This window comes from Hyperolius riggenbachi, chromosome 4 (assembly GCF_040937935.1).
Source record: "Hyperolius riggenbachi isolate aHypRig1 chromosome 4, aHypRig1.pri, whole genome shotgun sequence".
Classification (NCBI taxonomy): domain Eukaryota; kingdom Metazoa; phylum Chordata; class Amphibia; order Anura; family Hyperoliidae; genus Hyperolius; species Hyperolius riggenbachi.
In genome coordinates, this window is record NC_090649.1 from 426527958 (window position 1) to 426534889 (window position 6932).

The 6932-nt window shown below is 44.5% G+C and overlaps 1 protein-coding gene across 5 annotated transcripts in view; it reads right to left on the reverse strand.

Moving 5' to 3' along the window:
- Positions 1–6932, reverse strand: part of MACROD2 (mono-ADP ribosylhydrolase 2) — a 3010403-nt gene that overhangs the window by 965443 nt on the left and 2038028 nt on the right. The window lies entirely within an intron of this gene.

Genomic DNA, 6932 nt, shown 5'->3' on the forward strand with positions numbered 1-6932 from the left:
TTTGAAAATAGCAGCAATTTAGTTTTGATGTCTGCCTGGTGCAACAAAATAGTGGATAAAAAAAGGTGGCGGTTTGAGTAGACCTCACCAAGTCTCGTTCTGTTCTACTTCTAATGGCATGGAATTACTGACTAGGATGACTGGAACCATTCTTTCAAATGTGTAATAAAGGTCCTTAGCATTACATAATAACAACGCATTGTGAAAGCAACGTTAAAAAAGCACATAAAGTAGCAGTCACCATGTTATAACGCTCTGTGTTTGATTTGAAAGTATTATAGTGAGCTTCCTCATAGCCAAGGAGTTTTAAAGTTTCTCTGGGTTAATTAATTGCAGGTGTATATATAAGGCTAATGAATTACACATGTTTTCATAGGAATATATAGCGTATAAAATAAAAAAGCAGAGCAATCTGTGGCTAGTGGCAGCCAACATAAATACGAATTGTTCAGTAAAAGAGGATTGCATCGTAAACGCTCTTAACCACACATTGAGGAGCAAAATACAGTCACCTGGGCTCCATCTGAATAGGGGGAGCCCAAATGAATCTTTAAAACTTTGGCGCGCATATTCTTATACTGTATGTGCTTTAATATGCCAAAATGAGATCCTCTTCATTAGTGCAGTTTAAGCATTACAATATCTTTAGGACCCATTCATGCTTACCGCACCTTGGTACTCTCCCCACCGCAGCTCGTTGCAGGGGCCATTACTGCCGAAGCAGACTTCTTCGAGTGCATGGCACACAGCGGCCAACGCCAATACTAGACGCCGCCATAGGAACAATACTATAGTGTGCAGGGCGCTTAAGAGTAATTTGGGCTTCTGGTGATTGCTGGACCCCAAATGTCCCTCTCTCAGTTATGTCTCAAAGGGGAAATAGTATTTAACGCCGATGGGGATTTGAGCGGTAGCAGGGAGAGCCATCATTCGTCTCGCCCTGCGCCCAGCTTATCAGTGGCGTACTTATTTGTACGCTATTACTGCCTATGAGACAAGCCAAAGTACCTGCGGTGTGACATAGTGCGACGGAAATGGTCTGAGCAATGCAGAAGCTGCTGTGCGGTACCAAATGGTGCACAACTCTATGGGAGTCGGTGTCATCGTAAGCAATTTTTATAGATTGTTGCGGTAGCGGTGCGGCATGCATTCGCATATCACCAAAATCACGGGACATACTTTCTGTCTGGAAGTGTGCACATGACTCTGGGGTCACTCATCTGATGTCTGATATCACTGGTTTATGTGGTCGGGGTCACACTACTTTCCCTGTTGGCACAGTCTGCCGCAGGGAACAAAATGATGGTAATGGTGCGGTGAAATTTGCTGCTGTAGTGTGAAAGAACCCTTAAGCAACAGCAAATCAAAAGCCTGCTAAAATGCCTTTAGAAGTGTAAAAATCACAAACCAAAAACTTGGATTTGGAATATGATACTCTGGGTGCCAGTTTTACAGCATAGGCATAAATTGGATTCCTATGATTACCAATCACATGCAAAAGTAATGTATCATTAGCTAAACAAACACTTCCATTGGCCAGACTGCAGCAGCGCGGGTGTTCTCATCAGGCATGGTGTACACATTACCGTGCTGTTACAATGCATGTACATATACACTGCTCAAAAAATAAAGGGAACACTTAAACAACACAATGTAACTCCATGTCAATCACACTTCTGCGAAATCAAACTGTCCACTTAGTAGCAACACAGGCTGTCAATTTCACATGCTGTTGAAGGCGCGTCGTTAGGACAATAGATCCGAAGCACATGCTACGGATCCTGCCCACAGTGCCACGAACCTCTGAACGCCTGCTGCGGGGCACTCTGAAAGGAAGCATCAGCGTCTGTTGCCATGACGCCTCCGCTCTATGCTCCCCTCCGTGGCCAGCCCAGTACACATGCCGATAGTGCCAAGCTGCTGTTCTGCCCCTTCTATCTGTCATCTCCTGAAGACTCGGCCACCCTGAAGCTCCGCCTCCCAGCAGGGTTTGGGGTTTGCATCAGAGCGCGGTATTACTGGAGTTGACAGGGGAGCAGAAGTGTGTTAAGTGAGAGGACTGTGGGCACCTGGACTTCACTACACTGAAGAGTGTTCAGTGTAGTGTGACTGAGGATGGAGCAAATCTTCAAAGCTGCAGACTGACGGGGAGAAGATTAAAGCCAGCTACACATACAGCAGCAGCTAGTCAGCTGCTTCCTGAAGACTGCATGTTGGGGAGAAGTGTGTGTGGTGTGTGGTGTGTGGTGTGTGGTGTGTGGTGTGTGGTGTGTGGTGTGTGGTGTGTGTGTGTGTGTGTGTGTGTGTGTGTGTTTTGTAATGTGTGTTGTAGTGTGTGTTCGTTCGTTCATTCTAAATTGGGGTAGTATGAAAACTGTGGGTATCTGTGCCTGTACGCCTATGTGTCCCAACCTGTGTTTGTTGTTTACCTCTCTGTGCCCCCCCCCCCCATCCTGTGTGCGTGTGTGTCTGTCCTGTGCCCTGTCCTCTGTGTGCGTCTCTGCTACCTTCGATATGTACAGTATAAGCTGTTACTCTGTGCCTGCACTGATAGTAAACTAGCTGCAGTGTCCGCTAATCTCTGCTACCTCTGGTGTGTACAGTATAAGCTGTTACTCGGTGTCTGTACTGATAGTAAACTAGCTGCAGTATGTGCTGATCTTTGCTACCTCCAGTATGTACTGTATAAGCTGTTACTCTGTGCCTGTACTGATAGTAAACTAGCTGCAGTGTGTGCTGATCTCTGCTGCCTCCAGTATGTACAGTATAAGCTGTTACTGTGTTCCTGTATTGATAGTAAACTAGCTGCAGTGTGTGCTGATCTTTGCTACCTCCAGTATGTACTGTATAAGCTGCTACTCTGTGCCTATACTGATAGTAAACTAGCTGCAGTGTGCTGATCTCTGCTGCCTAGAGTATGTACAGTATAAGCTGTTACTCTGTGCCTGTACTGATAGTTAACTAGCTGCAGTGTGTGCTTATCCCTGCTACTTTCAGTATGTACAGTATTAGCTGTAAAGCCTGGTACACACATAGAATTTTGATTAGCCAATTTTAGCTCTGTTCATCAAATTCATTGTCTGTTGGCCCACTTACTGCACAGGGGTGGTAAAATTGGTCAGTGAATGACCATTTAAAATTGTATGTGCGTATACATCTATTATCTATGCCTATACTGATTGTCAATTATTTAAATAAAGAACTTGGTGCTCCATCCAATATTTTGATGGGCAGGCCAGTTATCTGTAGCTTACACCGCTGCTAAGTTCATGTAAATTTGGCATCACCAATGGCCACACCCACTCACTGTATGGTCACGCCCATTTTTTGCCGCTGCGCGCGCCGCATACCCCCCTCACCTTGTGCCCACAGGTGCCCCCGATCTTCAAGAACCCTAGGAACGCCCCTGTGCTGTTGTGCAAAATGAATAAACAACAGGTGGAAATTATAGGCAATTAGCAAGACATCCCCAATAAAGAAGTGGTTCTGCAGGTGGTGACCACAGATCACTTCTCGATATACAAAAATGGGGACACCGAGAGCCCAATATAGTGTAGTAAGCCAAACAATAGGTTGGAATTGAAAAGTATATAGTGTATATACTCACAAAAGTGGGTTAGCTCCTAGACAACCACTGTACAGGCAGGTGAGGAGATTAACCCTGTCCTCACTCAGGATTAACCTTCTTGGCGGTAACCCCGAACGTAGTTCGGGGTAAGCCGCCGGAGGGTGCCGCTCAGGCCCTGCTGGGCCGATTTGTTTAATTTTTTTTTTTGCTGGACGCAGCTAGCACTTTGCTAGCTGCGCCAGCACCCCGATCGCCGCCGCCGCGCGCCCGATCGCCGCTATCCGGTGCGGCGCGCCCCCCCCCCCCCAGACCCCGTGCGCTGCCTGGCCAATCAGTGCCAGGCAGCGCCGAGGGGTGGCCCGGGACTCCCAATGACGTCCCGACGTCAGTGACGTCGGTGACCTCATCCCGCCCGTCGCCATGGCGACGGGGGAAGCCCTCCAGGAAATCCCGTTCTTTGAACGGGATTTCCTGATCGGAGATCGCCGAAGGCGATCGAAGAGGGCGGGGGGATGCCGCTGAGCAGCGGCTATCATGTAGCGAGCCCTGGGCTCGCTACATGATATAGAAAAAAAAATTTAAAAAAAAACTGCCGCGCTGCCTCCTGGCGTATTTTTTTATACCGCCAGGAGGGTTAAAAGTCGCTCTCTGTAGATCAGGAAAAAAGAGATGGGGATCGACCCCTCCACCAGGGGTGGATATTGGTAATATAAGAGTGAACAGAGGCGCCAGCAGGATAAAAGGTACTAAAAAGTTTAACATTCCTCAAGAGGTGGTGGTGGATTAGCCTCCTTGAAGTAGACAAGATACTTTCTGCTTTTTAACAACAACAGGTTTATTTATATATTCCAGACAACCATGCAACACGTTTCGCAGGTATATTCCTGCTTCCTCAGGCAATAACAAATAGGAGTACATGCAGTACAGTCTCAAGGTCACGATAAGCACCTCTGTGACAGAGAAGCTTATCGTGACCTTGAGACTGTACTGCGTGTACTCCTACTTGTTATTGCCTGAGGAAGCAGGAATATACCTGTGAAACGCGTTGCATGGTTTTCTGGAGTATATAAATAAGCCTGTTGTTAAAAAGCTGACAGTATCTTGTCTACTTCAAGGAGGCAAGTCCACCACCACCTCTTGAGGAATTTTAAACTTTTTAGTACCTTTTATCCTGCTGGCACCTCTGTTCACTCTTATACAGACCACTTCTCAGTTCCTATGCTTTCAGGCAGATCTTTTGGTCACTTTTGAATGCTGGCGTTGCTTTTACTCTAGTGGTAACATGAGACTGAGTCTACAACCTACACAAGTGGCTCAGGTAGTACAGCTGATCCAGGATGGCCCATCAATGTGAGCTGGGGCAAGAAAGTTTGCTATGTCTGTCAGCGTAGAGTCCAGAGCATGAAAGTGCTAACAGGAGACAGGCCAGTACATCAGGAAATGTAGAGGCGGTCGTAGGAGGGCAACAACCTAGCAGCAGGACCACTACCTCTATTCTTGTGCAAGGAGGACCAAGATGAGCACTGCCAGAGCCCTGTAAAATGACCTCCAGCGGGCCCCAAATGTGCATGTGTCTGCTCAATCGGTCAGAAACAGACTCCAGGGTGATATGAGGGGCCAACGTCCACAGGTGGGGGTTGTGCTTACAGCCAAAAAACGGGCAGGACATTTGGCATTTGCCAGAGAACACCAAGATTGGCAAATCTGTCACTGGTACCCTGTGCTTTACACAGGTAAAAGCAGGTACACACTGAACACATCTCCATGGAGATTCTTCTGTTGCCTGCGACATCATTCAGCATGACCGGTTTGGAAGTGGTCAGTAATGGTGTGGGGTAGAATTTCTTTGGGGAGCACAGCCCTCCATGTGCTCGCCAGAGGTAGCCTGACCAGTGGTGCTCAAATACCCCTTTTCAAAATTCGAGTTAGGTCGAATTCGAATAGTAAATTATTCGAGGTCAGTCGAATATTCGAGTCGAATAATTTTTACTATTCGATTCGACCTCGGAATTCGAGCTCACTATTCGAGTCGGTATTCGAGCTCATTATTCGAGCTGACTATTCGAAATGGCCTTAAATAGCTTCCAACACTTGTTTTGAGGGTGAATGATGCAAGAAACCTCTTTTTTTCCAAGTAACAACAGCAAGTGATTATGTGGGGATGTTCCTTTAAAAAAAAAAAGTTGAAAAGAGAAGTTGTGTCCAGAAATTTGTTCAGTACTGTATATACTTCATCTTCATCTTCATCTTCATCTTCATCTTCATCTTCATCTTCATCTTCATCTTCATCATCTTCATCATCTTCATCATCTTCATCATCTTCATCATCTTCATCATCTTCATCTTCATCTTCATCTTCATCTTCATCTTCATCTTCATCTTCATCTTCATCTTCATCTTCATCTTCATCTTCATCTTCATCTTCATCTTCATCTTCATCTTCATCTTCATCTTCATCTTCATCTTCATCTTCATCTTCATCTTCATCTTCATCTTCATCTTCATCTTCATCTTCATCTTCATCTTCATCTTCATCTTCATCTTCATCTTCATCTTCATCTTCATCTTCATCTTCATCTTCATCTTCATCTTCATCTTCATCTTCATCTTCATCTTCATCTTCATCTTCATCTTCATCTTCATCTTCATCTTCATCTTCATCTTCATCTTCATCTTCATCTTCATCTTCATCTTCTTCATCTTCATCTTCATCTTCATCTTCATCTTCATCTTCATCTTCATCTTCATCTTCTTCATCTTCATCTTCATCTTCATCTTCATCTTCATCTTCATCTTCATCTTCATCTTCATCTTCATCTTCATCTTCATCTTCATCTTCATCTTCATCTTCATCTTCATCTTCATCTTCATCTTCATCTTCATCTTCATCTTCATCTTCATCATCTTCATCTTCATCTTCATCTTCATCTTCATCTTCATCTTCATCTTCATCTTCATCTTCATCTTCATCTTCATCTTCATCATCTTCATCTTCATCTTCATCTTCATCTTCATCTTCATCTTCATCTTCATCTTCATCTTCATCTTCATCATCTTCATCTTCATCTTCATCTTCATCATCTTCTTCTTCTTCTTCATCTTCTTCTTCTTCTTCTTCTTCTTCTTCTTCTTCTTCTTCTTCTTCTTCTTCTTCTTCTTCTTCTTCTTCTTCTTCTTCTTCTTCTTCTTCTTCTTCTTCTTCTTCTTCTTCTTCTTCTTCTTCTTCTTCTTCTTCTTCTTCTTCTTCTTCTTCTTCTTCTTCTTCTTCTTCTTCTTCTTCTTCTTCTTCTTCTTCTTCTTCTTCTTCTTCTTCTTCTTCTTCTTCTTCTTCTTCTTCTTCTTCTTCTTCTTCTTCTTCTTCTTC